This window comes from Pristis pectinata, chromosome 9 (genome assembly GCF_009764475.1).
Source record: "Pristis pectinata isolate sPriPec2 chromosome 9, sPriPec2.1.pri, whole genome shotgun sequence".
Lineage (NCBI taxonomy): Eukaryota > Metazoa > Chordata > Chondrichthyes > Rhinopristiformes > Pristidae > Pristis > Pristis pectinata.
This window is the reverse complement of record NC_067413.1, coordinates 43487537-43508758: the sequence shown is the minus strand read 5'-3', so window position 1 is coordinate 43508758 and position 21222 is coordinate 43487537. Positions and strand designations below refer to the sequence as shown.

Genomic DNA, 21222 nt, shown 5'->3' with positions numbered 1-21222 from the left:
TATTGGCACACTCAAGACTGCCACGGGCAAACTTGTGCACTTGCTAGACAAGCATATTATGTATTTATATCTTAACAGATAAAAATGCTTCATTGTGTGGGACATAGCTATGCACAAACTGACAGGCTGTACATTTATAACTTCAGTTCAAAGCCTGTAAAGTCTTTCCTTAGGCCATGGATAAATGCACACCCTTCCTTTTATTATTCTTGCTGACAGATGGTGATGCTGTGCATGCTACCAGATGGTGTAAAAGATAGAACACAGAGGAATCTACAAAGGTATCTTATGAATATCCCAAGCATGCTGAAGTTTGTTACTCCTTCACTATGCAAAACCTTCACACAACCTGACAATTTGTTCTTTGCATGTCAGATATACTCGCATAACAAAATTGCATACCTTCAATATGCAGTATAGAATTGGAAAGGTTGTCACCTTATTATTCACCAAAACCCTAAGAGTTTGAGTAGTTGTAGAACAATGTAGGTGCTCAGCTAGAATAATGCGGGCTACATCTTGGTGAAGCAACTTGTACAGCTTCCTCACAGATCTAGGTTCAGTCCTGACCTTGGGTGCTGTCTGTGTGGAATTTGCAATTTCTCCCTGGTTTTCCACCAGGTGATCAGGTTTCTTCCAACATCCCAAAGACATGCTGGTAAGTTGCGGTAAATTACCCACTTCTGTAGATAAGTGGCAAAAAGAATCAAAGGGGAGTTGATGAGCATTTAAAAGACACGTTGGAGCAAGATGCCCTTTTCCCTCGACCAGGCACCTGGAATCTATGTTATTTTATTGATGATGATCTTCAAAGTTGAGCATTAAAGCTAAATGCTCTCTGGCAGACTGTATTTAGAGGAATCGTGTGGTAGTAAACTCTGGGCTATTCTCTAGAACCATGGAGTATATCAATCCATTCACTTCATCAGACAGCCGATTTCCCTTGTACTAAACTGCAGAGTTATACATGCAGCTGAAAAGAGCAGTACCAGAAGTCTAACAAGTCAGCAAAGATGATCTTGCTCAGCAGTGATTCATTTGGAGCACTATCATTGCTGTGGCTATGGGCTTTTGTCTTTTACACAGAAATCCATGCCAACACTTCTGTGGAGATACTGTACTGCACTGCCAGAGGTGGCATATTTTGAATGTGATGTTAACCCAAGGGTCTCAATACCCATCAAAAGGATAATAATAGATACCAAGGCGTTATTTCAAAGATGGTGTCCTGGCCAATTTTTATCTCCACCATCAACATCTTAAAATTTATCTGGTCAATATCAGCTGTTTAAGAAAACTTGCTGTTATGTTCCCTACGTTGCACCAGTGACTATACCTCTGAGGCACTTCATGGGAAGTTGGAAAGACCACGTATAAATGCAAATCTCTTTTATAGTAATCCATAGTTAACATCCAAATAGCAATTTTTTGGTCTTTCATTTTGCTGCTGAAGTCATGAAAAATAAATTATTTGTAACGAATGGTGACTTTCTGTATCCAACAACCTAGCTTTCTGATTTGGTACGAATCCTTTGTAGGTTTTTCTGAACAGGATACAAGTCACGTTTCAATTTATCTCCCTAATGCCATTCCCTCCTGAGCAATAGTATTCTGTTTCCATTCAGTAAATTGAATAAGGAATTGTTTCCTACTTGTGTTTTTAACCTGCTGCTTTCTTTGAATACTAAGAAACAAAATTTTTGCAAAACCAAATGAAGCCATGTGAGTGGTTAAGGAAACAGCATGCATTATATTGCTTCTTTGAAATCTTGGTACTTCCCAAAGCACTTTACAATCAATACTTCTGAGGCACAGTCACTCTTAGTGTGCGGAAATACCTTCAAAGGAGCTGGTGATGAAGAACCATAATATTCGTGGTGGATACCAGGATTGAAAGTCGGGGGTATTGTGAGGCAGGGCAGCAGAACAATTAAAGCAGAAATATCATTGGAATTGTCAGTGAATCTTGTTTTACCTCAGTTCTATTTTCCTACTCAAAAATGCTTCTCCTAATAGGCCTAAGGAATGCATAGGGTTAACTGAGAAAATTGAATAAACCAATCTGCACTCAACATAACATTAACCAAAAACATATTCCTAATATAATGTCAAAACTAAAGAGTAGACAACAGAAATCTATAATAAATTCACAGCGACATTCACATAAAACCTGAATGCATTAAAATATGAAAAGCAGATTGCTTGTGCATATTTAATGTGTCAAATTGTTGCCATATGGCTACTTCTATTCTTTTGAAAACATTAACAAACATGCAAAAGAAACATAAAATAATCTCCTGATGCAATAATATTTTTATTTATTGGAGTTTCCCCAGCAACATCCCAATTCTGAGGTTCTGAAACAGCACAATTACACCAATAACATAATTAGAAACACAGCAACACACATTGCTAATATAACATGGCTGCAAGCTCCATATTGAATTAACATTTAAAAGTATGAATTTGCTTATTTCTGTCCTTGAGTTTGACCAATATTTGAATTATATGTGAGGGTAGACTGGGGCAGAAATTAGTCTTTAATCACAAATGTCAAATGTGTGTCAATGCATTGGATCTGCTGCCTTCAATGAAACCAGATATGCTGAGGTGAGTATAAGTGGTGGCCAATGCTCTCCTATGTGTTTAGCACTGGCAAACAATGATATATTTTTGCTCCCCTCTGCTTTTCATCCTGGTAAGGCAAAACATGAGGTTATGATGTCAAGATATGGAGCACCAATCAGTTGCCTCAATTCTGATGAAGGGCAGGGTAGATTTGGCTAATATTCATGAGATGATATGATGGGGACATTTTTTTCACTTCTATACATATTGGCTAGTACATTTATGACATTACTGCACATTCCTTGTATTTCTAAAGTGACTATACTTCTTTAATACCTCAATGGCTACAAAGCACTTTGGGTTAACGTAAGGTTGTGAAAGGCAGAATATAATTAAAAATGAAAACATCATAAATTCTTAACCAATCATGTTACATCTGTGGAGAGAAAAATGCAATTAGTGTTTCAAGTTGATTATCTTATTTCACAAGTTCAGATTTCTTTCTCTTGCAACATTATTTTTATTCCCTTATTCAATATCTTGCCACCCACATCTACGAATCTTCCACCATTATATACCACTTGTTTCTAACCTTTGTTGGTATTGGTATTGGTTTATTATTGTCACTTGTACCGAGGTACAGTGAAAAACTTGTCTTGCATACTGATCGTACAGGTCAATTCATTACACAGTGCAGTTACATTGAGTTCGTACAGAGTGCATTGAGGTAGTACAGGTAAAAAACAATAACAGTACAGAGTAAAGTGTCACAGCTACAGAGAAAGTGCAGTGCAGGTAGACAATAAGGTGCAAGGTCAACCCTTAGCTCCTCAAAAGATCAAACTGAGGGTCCTGTCCTTCTTCAATGAAAGGATGCCATCTATCACCACCCTCCACTGACTGGCTACACTTATTCATATAAACCATAATGGAACCTGTATGGATTCATGCTGTAACCTTTTTCGTGGACTGTAGAACAATTTTGTTTCAGTCCCATTCAGGTCCCCTCCTTGCTCCCTTTCAGGTGCATGAAGACATCAGTAGTGCTGTTCCCTGCTCTTGAACAGAATGGAAACGTTCATCAACCTACTTCCAGTTCCACCCTTCCCTTTCCTTCATATGGCCATCTCCATCCCTTCCTGTGTCTCTGTATATCTAGAAGGCTATAATGACCTTGAAATCAGTGCAGCATGGTTTTATTAGATGAGAGAATTGAAGGGGTTGCTTGTGGACTGTGACTAAGATACAATGGCCGATATTCATTGGAGTTCAGATGAACTGGAAGTGATATCACTGAGAAACAAGATTCAACGTGGGGTCGTTGATCTGCCAATAGATGGCGGATCAGGCTCAAATCACTCTTGCTCTTAATATTTATGTTTGTATATTAACTGTCCTTGAACTGAGAGGCTTGGTAGGCTATCTCTGAGGATAAGAGCAACCACACTGCTTCTATTGTTTATCCTCTTATGTTTACTTCTTGGGATAGATGTCAACCAATATCATTTATAAACACACCATCTCCAACCACTCTCTTGACTATTTCCCATACCAGTTCCTGCAAGGACTCAACTTCAATTTTTCTAGTCTCCCCATTTCCAATTCACCTATTTTGATGTTGCCACCGGTGCTTCCTTTTTCCTCCTTCAAGGACTTTCTACTCCATAATTGGTAGGATTCTCAACTGTATCTGCCTCATTTTTCAAAAATGATCACCCCTCTTTCCAATCCCCACCCAGAACCATAAAGAGCTTCCCAATGTTGTCATCCACCATCCCACCAACATCTGTAGTCCCACTCAACTAAACAAATTATCCTCCATTATTTTTGCCACCTACAATGTGATAATGACATATTTTGCCCTCCGCTCCCATTTCAGCTTGACAGGAGCTGTTCCATCTGCAGCACCTTTTTTCCAACAGCCTGGCCCCAATAATAACTTGCTACAACAGCCTACTGTCCAACAGGGGATGTAATATCTTTTCTTTTAATTCTTCCTTTTCCATTGCCCAGGACCTCAATTATTTACATTCTTGTTTTTCTAAACTCAGTCTATGCATTCACTGGAGCAACACACAGAGGAGCTTGAGGAAGTCAGCAGGTCAGGCAGCATCTATAGAGGGAAATGGACAGTCGATGTTTTGGGTTGGGACCCCTAATCAAAGATCCTGACCCGAAATGTTGACTGTCTATTTCCCGCCATAGATGCTGCCTGACCCGCCGAGTTCTTCCAGCTCTTTTGTGTGTTGCTCCAGATTTCCAGCATCTGCAGTCTCTTTTATCTCCAACTGTATTCACTACTTTTGAGGCAGTCTCCTCTCTGAGCTGTTGAGACCACATGAAGTTTTGATGCTCAATTTGCAGAGAGAAAAAAAACTTTATTCAATCTACAAACATGGCTCTGAGCTACTAGCAGCTCTTTCTCTACCCTTCAGACCCTCACTGATTTCCAGGAGCCAAGTACTGTGGATGTTGGAAATCCATGACAAAACAGAAAGTACTGGAAATTCTCAGCAGGTCAGAAAGCCTATGTAACAAAGAAACAAAAGCCAGGCTTAAAGTAAAAACAGAATATTCTGAAAAAACAGCATCTATGGAAAGAGAAACAGATGCTCCCTGACTTGTTGAATATTTCCAGTGTTTTCTGTTTATGTTTCAGATTTCCAGCATCTGCAATTTTTTTGATTTCCAGACCTAAAGGAGGTGCAATAATAACTGTAACATCCACTGTGTGAAAAGTGGGAACACTGTAATGATTTAAAACTGGTGAATTCAGTATTATGCCTAAAATTCTGAAAAGTGCCTCATTGAAAAAGTTAACTTCTTTTGAGCTTTATTACCACAGGTGGTGCTGCCTGACCTGATGAGTATTTCTGGCATTTTCTGTTTTAACCTACACTAATATCTCTATCCTTGGCATCCTACCCTGTTCTAATGGAGCTTAATTTTTCATTTGGGCACTTAGATTATATTGTTGGTCTGAACACGGAGTTCAAATATTTCGGATCATAACATTGCTCCCATTTTGCAGACAGCAGCTGTTGGTGCTGGCATTATTTATGTGCCCTTTGCTTCTGTCTTTTGTTTTATTTGTCCTAATGCCATTCTCTTTTATATTGTATCATCTCTGCTCTTCATAAAAGTAGCATAATGTTTAGGTTACTAAGGCATTACAAAACTACTGTATTCTTGTAAAAATCCATTTGGTTCGCATATTCTTCAGGGAAGGGAAATTGCTATCCTTACTATTCTGCAGACCCACCAATGTGATTGACTACTAAAGTGCCCTTTGAAATGTTCCAGCAAGTCACTCAGAGCAGGAGCAATTAGAGGTGACAAGTAGCAGGGTGAAGGGAACATATTCACAAAATTCAGAATTAGTAATGATAGAATCTGTCCAAAGAAGGTCAGCATGAACATGATGGGCCAAAGGGCCTGTTTCTGTGGTGTATGACTCTACAACAAAGTCTTAACATGAAGCAACATATGGAAAGACTTCAGTAGAAGTGGCAACTGGATAAATTCCCCAAGGACAACAGCCGGATTGAATTGACACACAAGAGACTGCAGATGCTGGAATCTGAGGCAACAAACAATCTGCTGGAGGAACTCAGTGGGTCAAACGACATTTGTGGGAGGAAAGGATAGGATACCAGTTTAGGTTAAAACAAGTAACAGAAAAGGAGAAAGATCCTGTTGCAGTGTTTCCACCCGAAACATCAACAATTCCTTTCCCCCACAGATACTGCTTGACCCGCTGGGTTCCTACAGCAGATTGTTTGTTAGCCCAGATTGAACTGTTGCCCTGAGGGGAGGAATTGAAAATAAAACAGAAGGAGAGATCAAGTCGGGTAGGGAAATCAGAAACAAATGTTTAGGAATGATAATAAATTATCAGAGTTTTAAGTGGAGATCTAAATCCAACAATTGTCATGAAGCCGAAGATAAACAACTACTGCAAATGCTCATTAGGCCAGGCAGTATCTGTGAAGATAATTAGCATTAAAGCTAATGAACAGTTAAATATGTTGAAATTCATTTTCCAGAATTGAACCTCTTCAGCTGATGAAATTTTCTCTCCATAAATGCTGTCTGTCTTGATGATTATTCACAGCATTTCTGATTTTCATTTCAGATATGAAGCATCTTGTATTTTTTTTATCTATGACTAAAGCTTGCTATATGCCCACTTACAGAATAACAAAATGGCTGGTTGATCTCCAGAAAAAGAATTGTCATGAGAAGGATGGTTTTCTCCCTCCACCAGAGGAGCTAAGAGCTAGCCCCAAGGTGGTCTTTTGATAATTCTCCATCGGTAGCAGTACCACCTGTGACCTGTGAAGCTTCCTCCAGCACTAGCATACATCTGACCCAAGAAACAGAATTTTAACTTGTACACAAGCCTCAGTCGGATGCTGATGTCTCTTCACTAGGGTAGCACTATGGAATGTGACAAACACCGAAAATGAAAATTCCAGCAGCTTATGAATGGGGTGGTGAGAACATCAGGAAAAACTAGTGAATGGAAGCAGCCTAGAGGAGTTTCTCATCACTTTCAGAGAGAAAGCAAAATCCCAATTAATCGTAACCTTGCAGCAAGGACATTTTCTTTAGTACATGAATATTAATACAGCATATTAGATATTTATTAATTAGTCACATATACATCAAAACACACAGTGAAATGCATTTTTTTTGCATTACTGAGAATGTGCTAGGGGCAGTAATAGTTAATTAATAAAGTTAATAGATAAGGCAGTAATAGCTGCATTATCTTACAACATGCTACCTTAATATTCATGTACTAAAGAAAAGTAGTATCTTTTGGCTTTTTAATCATTTATAAATCCATTTCTGTTACTTTCAAATTTATCTTACTTGGATCTTTAATTTTTAAGCCTGAAATATTCAACCACTGGGAACTTCCTCACTAATCTTTCAAGATATCCCGTGTAACTAGCAGAACAATGAAACCGTTTGAGAGGAAATAGGAAGGTATTTAATAACACCTTGGTGTACAAATACACCCATGATAATTAATGACATCTGCAGTGATTAGTCATATTCCGGAAATCTACTTTCCCTTTCTATCCCATATCAAAATAACTAATCAATGTAACACTTCAAGACTGCCTTTATAGAACACACATTTAAAGCTATTTAACAATGTTCTTCTGGATTTAATAGGATAGCCAAGGCCACTGGAAAATCTTGACAGTGCTGTTATTAAGCCATCTCACAAGGTGACACAGGCTGTTGCTGTCTGCTACTTGATTTGTGCTCTATATCAGTGATCTCTTGAGCAATTTCCATGAGCTCTGTGCTCCACATGTTTAACGCTATGTGTGACAGTCACAGTACAACGCTGGAGATTGGTGTGCTATGGCCTGTGTCCCTTGGGACATCTATTTTAGTTCTTTGGAAGAGGCTGCTAATCCTCTTCCTACTGCATAGGAAGTAACATTTAGTTCAAGCTCAGTCATATTAGGGCAATCAATGAGCACGTTGCTGGGAACCACTCACTTTAACGGCATTTACATTCTTTAGGAAAGAGCAAGAAAGCATAGCTTCAGTATTGCACAACAAAGAAAAAAGCAAAGGGGGGAGGAAAAGGTGAGAGAGCTAAGAGTTGCAACATAAAATGAAAAGAGAAACAACAAAGGAGATAGAAGAGCAGTAGAGCAAATGGAGTGGAAACTACAAAAGGTAAAAAAGCAGAGGGGTAATTTTAGCTTAATGCATCCATGGTTAAAGGTTAAACTAGTAATACTGCATGCATTTTTAGTTTAGGTGTTTCTTCCTCCAGATCTGTCCTCTTGTGACTAAAGCTGTGATTTCAAGGCTTTCTTTGACCTCATGGAAATTATGTCAAAGTCTTTTCATTTGCAACAAAGGTTGGGCAATATATATCTTGCCAAAGACAGCATTACAATGGATAATGTTTTAAATCAAGCATCACAGCAAACCAAATGTCTCTTTAGCTCTGCTTCAGGAGTGCTTTTCAGCCACATTTTCTCCCACAAGGATGAGAGAGGAATTAAGAAAACACTTTTCATTCAGTGGGTGACGAGGTCAGGAAATCATACCGTGAAGGGGGAATTGGAAGCAGAAATCCTCATTACAGTTAATAAGTACCTAAGTATGCTGTCATCTACAAGGCTAGAGATGAGATATGGAATTAGTCTGAAGAGCTTAATTTTGTGATGGTACGGACATTATGGAACAAATTACTTCTTCTTACGCTGTAAGTTTCAATGATTGTTTGATTCAAATGCATATTCTCCTAGAGGACAGGCCCACCTGTCCATGTTGACCAAGTACCCATCTACCTAGTCCCATTTATCATATGTGGTCTGTAGCCTTCTATGACTTGGCAATTCAAGCTCTCACCAAGATACTTAAATGTTGTAAGAGTACCTGCAATAACACCTTCTCAGGCAGTGTGTTCCAGACTACCACACCTTCTGGGTAAAAATTCTTTCCTCAGATCTCCCCTAACACTCCTACTCCTCACCTTAAGCCTATGGACTCTGGTTTTTGGATGTCACCCGTTTCCACTGGCATCCCCAATTACGATAACAGATAACCCACTGGTGGTTTGCATCCCATTCTCGATGTCATTCTCCCTGCACATAGAAGGCAATAGAATAGCTGCATGCTGGATTTAAACAGTCAGTTGGAGTTGAATAATACATGGTATAGGGTACACCCAGAAGTCGAGAACAGACCTCAGCTGCAAAACCCAGCATGCAGACTTCATTAAGAGAAGGATCCAAGAGCAAAATACCGCAGATGCTGGAAATTTGGAACAAAACCAGAAAATTCACAATCAGGTCAGCCTGCAACTGTGCAGAGAAAAACAGTTACTCTTTCAGGTCTTTGACCTTTCATCAGAACTAAGTTAGAAATAAAACAAGTTAAAAAAAATTCTCACCTGAACTTCATACAGCCCTCCAATCACTGTATAAAGACACAAAGCTCCATAAGATATTTGCATGAAGGTAACCTCTTTAAAAGGCAATTCTAAATGGCAGTATTTGAGTGTACTGTTATATTAATCAATGTAACAATGCAAGCCTACCTTTACAAAACATATATGTAATACTATTTAATATGCACTTCTGGATTTAATAGGCTAGCCAGGGCCACTGGAAGATCATGACAGCATTGTTATTAAGCCATCTGACATGGAGACACAGGCCATTGCCCTCTGCTCCTTGATTTATTCCTCACAGCTGCTCCTAAATGCCGATGTGCTGCAGCTGCTGAACTTGGGATCAACCTCTGGTGTAGACCGTGGGAGTGTCCATGTCAGAACATGCAGCAATGCTGGATTCCCTGCAGCAGACTGTCCTACTGTAAGGGAAGGGGAGGAAGGGTAGTGGTTAAAGGAAGAGGGAAGTGGGAGAGAGAGGGAGAGAGGATGAGGAGGAGGGAAAGAGAAGAGGGGATAAAAATTGAGAGGGCAGAGAGAAAAGTAGAGTGAAAGAAGAGGGAGAATGAAGAAGAATGGGAGGAGGGAAGAGGATGAAGAAATTGTGCCACTATTAACTGAGAGCAAAGGAAGGGTATAGCCATTCCACTGTGTTTTGAGCTGGTGGGGGAGAAGAGTGCGGGAGAAAGAGGCATATTTGGCACAACGAATAGAGGGGAAAATTGATATGAATAGTTCTACAAAGTGGGATCTTAATAAACGAGTTGAAAACAACTGGCCCATCAGGATGTGAGAACAACAGTGCATATCCACAAGATGTTACTACATTTAACTCAAAGTGAGAAATCAAACCTGCCATGATGTTGTACCTCACTTACTGGCCAGTGAAGCAGTGGAGGGCTTGAGTAGCAGAATTAGATGGTCCTTAAGTTAATGGGCCTTGAGCTTAATTTTTGTTCAATGAAAAAGGTATGATTACAGTGTCATTAAGGTTGCTGGTTAGTAGAATGTAATACTTCTTTCGAAGATTCTCTATGGTGATCTTCCCTCCACGGCATTCAATCTCAGAGTCCCCAGCTATATACCTCATCTCTAAGGTCCACACACAGGACTGTCCTAGTAGACCCATTGTTACAACCTGGTCTCTTGACCCCAAGAAGTCCCTTCTTCCTTGACGCTATTCGTTTTCTCCTCATCCAACCTCTCCCTGTCTACATCTGCCAAATTTTGGACACCCTCCATCACTTTAGCAATTCTAGTTCCTTGGAATAAAAATAGAAAATATTTGATAGTTCTGAAAAGGAGTCTTCAACCTGAAATATTAACTCTGTTTCTCTTTCCATAGATACTTTCTGACCTGCTGAGTGTTTCCAGCATTTTCTCTTATTTCAGAATTTCATCATCTGCAGTTTTTTTTATTTTCATTGCCAGTTCCCCATCTCTAAATGATTCATTTTCATCTTGAGTGTCCACTCCCTCTACAGCTCTATCCCATACCAGGATGAACACGATCACTTCATTTTTTTTCTTGAAGAGAGGCCCAAACAGCATTCCTGCACCATCATCCTCCACTTGCTTTGTCCCAATAAAGGATGTTGGTCCAAGCTATACTTCTTATTTGTAAGTTGCGCAGGACATTCCTCGTTCCACTCCTATTTGGGCTGCCTCCCTCACTCCCTTTCCGGTACATTGATGAATGTATCAGTGCCATTTCCTGCTCTCACAGTGAATTAGAAGGTTTCACCACCTTTGTTGACAATTTCCATCCTGCTCACACTTACATTTGGTCCATCTTCGAGTCTTCCCTGTCCTTTCTCAACTTCCCGATCTGCATTTCTAGGGATAGGTTAATGACCAATATATACTACAAATTCACAGACTCTCACAGCTGATTTTGCTACACTTCCTCCCACCCTGCTTCCTGTAAGGACACCATTCTCAAAGAGTTATAGTCATAAGGTGTGGAAACGGGCCCTGCAGCCCACTGAGTTTGTAATAACCATCAGGCACCCATGTTGTGCTAATCCTTTATTAATCCCATTTTATTCTCCCCATAATCCCATTTTATTCTCTCCTCTTTGTAGGGGGCAATTCACAGTAACCAATTAACCTACCCACCTGCACATCTTTAGGATGTGGGAAGAAACCAGAGGAAACTCATCACAGGGAGAACATGGATCTCTACACAGCCAGCACCAGAGGTCAGTTTGAACTCAGCTCACTGGAGTTGTGAGGCAGCAGCTCTATGCACTGCGCCACTAGGCTGCCCCAGTTTCTCCTTCTCTGCCACATCTGTTCTGACAATGCCACCTTCTGAGATTTCTTCCTTTTTCCTCAACTGTAGCTGACTGGGCTCTCAACAGCATCTGTTCCATTTCCTGCACATCTGTACTCACTTCTACTCCTCCTATCTAGAATGAGGATGGAGATCCCCGCGTCCTTACATTCCACCCCACCAGCCTCCAGATTCAACAGATCATTCTCTGTAATCTTAATGCAATGCCATCACCAGATCCACCTTCCCGTCCCCTTTTCTTTCAGCATTCCAAAGGGATCATTCTGTCCAGGATGCTCATTATAGCAGAGATTGAAGGGAAACTATGAACAACCAGAGGGGTGCAACTTTCAACAAGTTTTTTCCACCACCCTAACGAATGATTTCTCCTCAGGGCAAATCTTCCAGCTGTCAGTGTCAGTCATCCTGTAAACTCAGGGGTGGCCAGTACATCAAACCTCTAATCCTTGAAAACTTCACTGCAGTTCGATACTGGCCAGCAACCTCTCCAAGACATTTCCCAGGAACACCAGGTTCTATCTGTGACAAAGCTGTTGAGAAGATACAATACATTCCAGTTTGACAGTGACACAACAAATCAGCTTATTACTTACAAAGAATGCTGTGAGGAAGCAGTGGACAGTGCCTGGAACAGCCTGTTTGATTTTCTGGTTATTAAAACAGAAAGAGAAGACCATTCCATTCCTCAAGGGAATGCACAGATCAACAGAGGAAAACTTTCCCCCAACTACACATCAGTCTTTCCAGCCAATCTGCAGGAGGCTGGTATTGAAGGCAGCATTCAAGCAAGTCTCCATTCTACATTCATTACTCTGGTGGTGGGATTCTACTGGAATTTTTTCCAGGAATTTATTACTCTCTACATGTGGACTACAAAATACTTCTGTTGCACTACAGTCAACCCTTATGTTACTGGGATTGCATTTCTAGAAAGTGGTCAGTATCACAATGTTCCATAACACAAAGCCACATCATCTGCATGTGTGTCAAGAAATGAGAGTTGAAAAATAAAACAAATTTTGTGTCTATTTATTTACTTTTTTTCACATAAATGTTATAAGAGCATATTTTTATTCCGTATCCCAGATTTTCTGGGAGTGATTTGTGAATTCCATAAGGATGAATGTCTGTTACCTGGACTGCCATAATGAGGAGATCACCTGTATTCTTAACCTCTCACACCCAGATCAGCAAGAGCAGCCTCACATTAGGGAACATTGAATCCTTACATTTTATGAAATAAAAAGGTAATGCTATCTGTAAGACATTGTTTAGTTACTACATATCCTCACAATATTAAAAAAAAATGCACATTCTGGTGTACAATGAGTTTCTGAACAAGTATTTATATATGAACTTGAGTGCTGACCTCATGTTTTCACTTTTATGATGCAAGTTAGCTGCTAATAATAAATAGCTCCTGGTGGAATGCTAAACAAATTGTATTTATTTACCAAAAATGCCGAAATTTCATTGTTGACAGGCTGCCTATGGCTATATTTCAGCATTTGCAGATAAATAATGAATCTGTTTATGGCCACAATAGAACAGTTTGGTAAAAGACAGAACTATACAGTCTTGAAAGGGAATGAGGATGACAGAAGGCAACTGCTATAGGCTTTGGCTGGCTCCTTGCCTAAGCAACTGGAGGCTGCGGTCGGGACAAAGGATGGGCATTGCCAAATACCAATACTCAAATGCTCAGGAACTTATTGACTGAATGTTTCTAAAATTATTTTCATTCAAAAATAGATTATTTTTAAAACAGATGTACAGTTAAAAAAACACAAAACTTGAGCTAAAAAATCTGTAAACAACTGCTTTGAAATTTGTAATTATTGGGCCAGTTCACTGATTCTTTATTGTCACTGGATCCAAATCCAGGAACCCCTCTACCTAACAGCTCTGTGGGTGTATTTTCACTGGAAGAAATGCAGCAGTTCAATAAGGTGCTTACTACCATCTTCTTGAGTTCTGTTAGAAATGAGTAATAAGTACTGACCACACCAGAGAACTAGGAGGGGGCTGACAATAAATTTCTGGGAGATATTAAAAGGTAATTATATGGTATTGGTAATCAGATTCATTGCTAGTAATTCTCTGGATATAGTGAAACCAGGCAAATATGGTTCAACCAGTAAGATGACAGCAAAGAACCCTGCTACGTCCATCCCTAGGGTCCCACTGTCACCAGTGTGAATACCACTATCTTCATCCTGAGGTTTCCACTGTCTGCATCCTGCAGATCTATCTACTACCAGACTATTGCCAATATCTCTAGACTGAGAGGAGCAACACCCTGTACCATGACTCTACACCAAGAGGTAGTTGGTAATCTACTTGAAACAAATCACAGGTGGTGATGAGCCAGCATACAGGAGCGAGATAGGACACCTGGTTGAGTGGTGCCGCAATAACAACCTCTCGCTCAATGTCAGTAAAACTGAAGAATTAATTGCTGACCTCAGGAAGGGAAAGGAGGATGAACATGTGCCAGTGTACATTGAGGGATCGATGGTGGAGAGGGTCAGCAGCTTTAAATTCCTGGGTGTTAACATATCAGATGACCTGTCCTGGGCCCTGCACATTAAACACAATCACAAGGAAGGCACATCAGCAACAAGAAAGTTAAGAAGGTTTGACATGTCACCAAACACGCTAACAAACTTCTATAGATGCACTGTTTAAAGTGCCCTGAGTGGTTGCATCATGGCCTGGTACAGCAATCCGAATGCACAGGAACGTAAGAAGCTGCAGAGAGTAGTGGACTCTGCCCAATACATCACGGGCACATCCCTCCCCACCATCGGTAGTATCTGCAAGAGGCGCTGCCTCAAGAAGGCAACATCTATCATCAAAGATCCCCACCAACTGGGCCATGCCATCTTTTCGCAGCTACCATCAAGCAGGAGGTACAGAAGCCTGAAGTCCCACACCACCAGGTTCAAGAACAACTACTTCTCTTCAACCACTCGGTTCTTGAACCAACCTGCGCAACTCTAATCACTACCTCAGTATAGCAACACTACACTACAACGGACTTTTTTTTGTTCTAATTGTGTTCTTTTATATATAATTTTGTATAATTTATGATGTTAAATTATATTTTTCTTGTGATTGTTGTGTATCTGATGCTGTGTGCTGCATGTAAGATTTTCATTGCACCTATGCATATATGTTCATATGACATTAAACCCAACTTTGACTTTGATATCTCCTTGACTTTGATATCTAGATTTGTCCTATTTGATTGAACTCTCTGGATCAGTCAAAGGTGCCACAAACCTGACACTTGAGGTTAAGCTACTGCTTTGTAAAGGAACGGGAGCCTTTGTGAAAACCAAGCACTGCTCCAAGTACTTGGAAAGATAAGCTAGGCCAAAAGACTGAAAGTTGATTTACGAGTCTGGCACAGAAGTGTTTTACAGTGACAGATACAAAGAATTTGGCTTACAAGCAAAAGCACTTAGAAGAAGAAATTCAGCTTAGAAAAATATTAAATGGAATGTGAAGTCTTATTCTATATCAGTCATAATGCTCAGGCTCAGATTCTTTCTGGCCAGGTTTGGTGTTTGTGGGAGTTGAAATACCGGCAGTAAGTAAGTGCTAAACATATACAGTTGCCTTAACACCGTTAGTAAGGACTGCTCTGCATGAGTTCAAAGATTAAACAAAATGTAATTGGAGAACTTTGCTCTACTATCTCTCCTATGTTCCACCCAGCCTCTCAGCCTTTGTTGTAAAGGGGAATTGCTGCAAAGAACCTGGAAGAATTCAAAGCAGCTTTATTTGAAATGGCACACTTACGGAGAAAGAAGACGGGCTCCACAGAGGTGTAGCATCATTGTTCTTGGATCAACGATGTCCTGTGCATTGCCTTGACTTGCTTCTTTTCACTTCTCAGATTTCTTTCCAAAATTCAATCACTTTCAAAAAGTCCATTGGGAATGTGTTAACCTTTTCCCTTTCAATACACTAACTTGGTTCCTCCTATTAAATGTACATGATAGCTGCTTGCATTAAGCTCAAACTCCAGTGTTGAGTGAATGCCGCCACAACAATGTCACTTAAAGTTAGCCCATAACTCTCTATGGGGATGTATTCTGGCAGCCACAGTCCTGGCATGCATTCTGCAACTCCTGCTAAGATGGGTAAATATAAGATGTAGATGTACTCCACTCATATGGCAGCAGAAGGGATGCGCCAAGAAGACAATGGGAACCGAATAGGCAAGGCGCCCAATGGTCAGTGTCAAATCCTGAGGGCCTGCATGCAGTGACGTTAAATGTTAAATGACTTCACGTGCACAGAAAAAGTCAGTGAGCCATTGTTAATTGACCACCAAAGGAACTGCTAGCTTCAGTACCTTCTCAATGAACCACATCTTCATTGCCTACCAACCACTAATTTCCATCAATCAGGTCTCATATCTAACATTCATAAGCTTCACTTCACCCTCACACACTTAGCCCCTCATTGCCACACTTTAAATCATTGGTATTGGTATATTATTGTCACTTGTATCGAGGTACAGTGAAAAAACTTGTCTAGTGTACCATTCGTACAGATCAATTCATTACACAGTGCATTGAGGTAGTAAAGGGTAAAAACAATAACAGAATACAGAGTAAAGTGTCGCAGCTACAAGGAAGTGTATTGCAGGTAGACAATAAGGTGCAAGGTCAAACAAGGTAGATTGTGAGATCAAGAGTCCATCACATCATATAAGGGAACCGTTCAATAGTCTTATCACATTCTATCATCTCTTTACCATTCACCCAAACTCTTTCCTCTCTTTTGCAAGCAGAAGCAGCTAGTGGAGCAGGAGTAGCTCTTTAACTCCATGGAGAAGATGGCACTCACCATCATTGGAACAGCCATAGCTAAGGGCATGGCCAATGGTGGATCAAGATATTCTTGTACATAAACCTGCTTCCACTGTTCCATCAACCCACATTCTCTTGATTTATAAGCATATATGTTGTAAATCATACTGCCATAGCAACTTTCTTCTCCACGGAGCTGCTCCTCTAAGTGTGCGCCTCTTGCTTTCCAGACTACAATAAGCCTGATGAATTGTGCACCGTGAGAGGCCCAAGAGAAATATGCAATCACGATGGAATTCAGAAACAACTTGGCAAAGGACTTGGGTCCTAACATTTCCAACATGGAAATAATGGCAACATTTGTAGAAACAAACATATTGACCATGGGTCTGATGACGACTTTTCCTCCTCCACTGCATACAAGCAGTAGTTACCTATCTCTTGGTTCTGCAGTGGAATCTGCAGTGGTTCTACAGTGGGTGACACTAAGACACAGCCAGTAGACCCACTGCCTCACTGCACCAGAGGCTGGAGTTCAATCCTGACCTCGGGTGCTGTCTCTGTTGCCTTTGCACATTCTTCTTCTGACCATGTAGGTTTCCTCCAGGTGCTCTGAATTCCTCCCACATCAACAAAGACATGCGGGTTGGTAGGTTAATTGGCGACTGTAAATTAACAATGAGTGGTAGAATCTGGAGTTATTGATGAGAATGTGGGGAGAATGAAAAAAAAGGATGAATGTTGGTTTAGAGTAAATGGGTGGTTGATGGTTGGCGTGGACTCAGTTGACTGAAGGGCCCATTTCTGTGCTGTATTTCTCTGTGACCTGTCATATAAACTCAGACTGTTGCCATCTTGACTGTCGATCCCTGTCTTCAAAGGGGTTTGGCAGGGAGTCACAGCAGTTCTGAAAACTGTCCTCTAATGGGTTATCAGAATTTTTGAGGCATTGCTCTGGAGAATTAGGAATGCCTCTGTGGTGTACAAAGTTTTCCTTCTCCTGCTCCTCATAGCAGCTACATAGCTACTGGTGAGGGAGTGTCCCCAGAATGGCAAGGTTATACAACATACAGCACACTGCCACGTATCTGGAAGCTACTCTGCCTAGTACCCTACAGTTTCTCCATAGTGTTCCATGCATTATTCTAAGATGCTATGATCTACTCTCTCACATATCATGTTCATGCAAGTGACCCAATTCTTTGTGGCTTCTACACCAAATTTGTCAGCCAAATCTTCAGCAGATAGCCCTGATTACCCAGTAGCCACCCTTTGATTTGCAGTGGTTTCTCAAACACAAGCAGAACTGAGGACTGCCACACAACAACATGATGACTGCAGAAAGGACACTGCCTTGCATTATTCACATGGAATCCCAAGCAATCACAGTATCTGCCAAAATTCCCAACCCGTGCCCTTACTACAATGTGCTGCGATCAATGTCACACTGAGTCAAGGAGAGCTTGCAACCGTTGCAATTCTGCATGCTCTCTCTGCTGTTCTGTCACAAGGGAGATCGAAATATTGTCAGTCCTCCTTGTAGCGACTTCTCTAATGCAATGTTGCAAGTATCTCTTGTCTGAAGGAAGCCTGAGACAGAAATGTTCATCAGAATCACTGCCACTGACAATACGGCCCTGGCCACTGTGCCTGCATCAAGCAGCAAATTTCATTCAGACCATGCTTACTGAAGTGTAAATACCTCACACACTGTTTCTTGCTGAGCTTCATATAGAAGAACTACTGGAACAACATAGTCTGATGACACTGCCTAATACTAAGAGCCCTGCTCTCCTTCCTGCACTCTCCCACCCTCTGCCAGCAGGTTGAATGACTTTCAATCATTTCTGCTCATCTCTGAGGGGAGTGCCTGCCGATATATTCACATGCCTTGAAGAAAGGAAATGCATCTTTCGGTACTTTTTTGTACTGCTTGTTGTAGATATTAATGAAACCCAGAAAGCATGAAATCCTTGAACAAGTATAGCAAAGACCATTAAAAAAATCAAACAGCAACCAACCTGTCAACTGGTGATAATCCCTTTAAATATTGTTGTTGGGACAAACATTGAGTGCTATCCTTCCAAATTTGTCCCTGTTAATTCCAGCTTTGTATGGTTCCAGAAGCGCACAATAGATAAGTTGAATGTAAACAGTAAACGTCAGTTTTGAGGCACATCATAGCTGAGCACGAATGCCCGTCATTTATACATGTTCCAGTGAGCAGGAGCAGGAATCTTTGTTGTTTCTTCGCTCAATCCCAAAAGCACCAAGGGTAATTATGAAGTAACCACAGTACCTCAGGCAACAGATGTCTTTATTTAAAGGGGCATTATTTTTCAGATCATTATTGAATTTAAATCAAGGATCTGTCTGCCTTCTCAATAATAGATCCCACTGCACTATTTCAAAGCCATGGCCTGACCAATAGTTATCTGTCAACCAACATCATTACAAAACAGATTCTTTGCTTTCTTAGTAGACCATTTAGACCCCTTCAGGACTACGCTGCCATTTAATTAAATCATGGCTGATCCATACCTCAGCTACCCTCCTTATTCACATATCCCTTGATACCTATAGCAAACCAAAATAGAAATCAATGGAAAGACCATGTAAGAGCTCAGCATGGTTTTTCAAGGTCACAGGGAACAGATAAAAATGTATTTTATGTCAATAATCCTTTGAAATATGAACACAAGTTTTATGATGTGAATGTTATGGCATAAAGCACTCATTAATACAATATGAAAACCTTGCCAATTTCTTACTAATGTGAGCTTGCCCTTTAGGATCAATATAAACACTACTGCTAAAAGACATGTATTAAGTTCAAGCTGCCAATTCTTCTGTAGCTCCTGTCCAACGGACGACACCAAAATTTAAACTGTGGAAGACTGAGTACAATTTGGATTTGGTGATGCCCACAGATGAAAGGTTCCTGGGTCATCTGCCTCAGTTCTGACATCAGTACAGAAGGCAGGGGAATTCATTCTAGCCAGCATGACAAATATCGTAAAATTATTCACAGGCAACAGAATGGTTTTAAATCAATTGTTATTTAAAAATATGTCTAGATTGGAATTGTTAGAAAGGAAAATGTGCTATTAGCTGCCAGAGAACAGAATAAAATATTTTGCAGTATTAACACTACTTATTCACTGATTATTTTAGGTTGCTTATTTCTTCCCAACTTCTGATCCTTATGGTTCATGTTCTTCCACTGAACTCTCTCTTGTTGTCAAACAAAAGTACATTTTACTGACATAGCACCATATTTGCATGATTATAAAGAATGACTTGCATTTCTATAGTACCCTTTGCATCCCCTTCAGGGTGTTGCAGAACATTACATTTGGTGAAGTACTTTGAAATCTAGTCACTATTATAATTTAGGAAATGCGACAGGAAATTCACAAACTGTCAGTGTCCACAAACATTGCTTCCAAAATAAGCAAATGATCTGTCTTTCAGACCTCATTTGCCCAGAGAAAAACTGAGGGAGAAGGAAAGTATTTGTAAGTTTGCTGTTCATTTATCAGACCATAGGATCTCAATAATCAGTGGCTTACGGGCCAACGCTCTGGATTTTACATCAAATTTCATCCAATGTTGTTCAAACTCTTAACTACTTCAATTCCCAGTAATTTAACATCTACTGTAAATTACAGAACTGAAGTTATGTGAAACCAGTTCTGCTAGTACAAAAGACCACAATAGATTTTTACTGAATGTTATCAGAACTTTATGGATTTTCAGAGGATACTGTTAGATTCCATCCTCTGAGTGATAAACCATCAGAGCAGATCACTGCCCTCTAACTCCACCCTTCAATCCCATACCCAGGTGGCTGTAGAGCCTGTTTTTGCCTGTTCAGCCCACTGATTTCACGTAGATAATTTTCTCTGGCAAATTATAGATCATACAGTGAGATTAAAAATAAGAAATCCATGTCAGAGAAGGCCACACAGCCACATGAACCCGCTCCACCATCACAGCTGATAATGTGTCTCAGATCCAATCTGCCACCCAGTCCTCATGAGGTCTAATTCTCTCTGTGTCCAAAAATCTATCAACCTCAGGTGTGAATATATTCAACAGCCCATGAGGTTGACTTTCTCTGAAATTTATAGCCTTCTGTATAGAGACATTGCTTCACCTCTCAGCCCAAATTGGCTGATTCTGATATTGGGACTCAAGTTCTAGACTCTCTAGTTGGAGAGGAGAGTTTCTTGGCATTTACCCTGTCAATGCCTCCGGGAGTCTTGTCTTCCTGAAACAGATCACCTCTCATTCTTCTATGGGCCAATCTTACTTAGTCTCTTTTCGTAGTAAAATAAGATTTCTTAATTAGTCACATGTACATCGAAACACACAGTGAAATGCACTGTTTGCGTAGAGTGTTCTGGGGGCAGCCCGCAGGTGTCACCACACTTCCGACGCCAACATAGCATGCCCACAACTTCCTAACCCATACGTCTTTGGAATGTGTGAGGAAGCCGGAGCACCCGGAGGAAACCCACGCAGACACAGGGAGAATGTACAAACTCCTTACAGACTGTGCCGGAATTGAAACCGGGTCGCTGGCGCTGTAATAG

The 21222-nt window shown here is 40.5% G+C and overlaps 1 protein-coding gene across 4 annotated transcripts in view; it reads right to left on the bottom strand.

Annotated features, from left to right (window-relative positions):
- The window catches only part of LOC127574089 (neurocalcin-delta), a 218982-nt gene that overhangs the window by 101186 nt on the left and 96574 nt on the right, over positions 1-21222 (bottom strand). Inside the window, exon 1 of one of the 4 annotated variants that reach the window (XM_052022756.1) lies at positions 18646-18731. The exons of the other annotated variants lie outside the window; for them this stretch is intronic. The gene's annotated coding sequence lies outside the window, so the exon portion shown is untranslated. Of the gene's footprint in view, positions 1-18645; positions 18732-21222 lie in introns of those variants that run through there. 4 annotated transcript variants of the gene reach the window in all.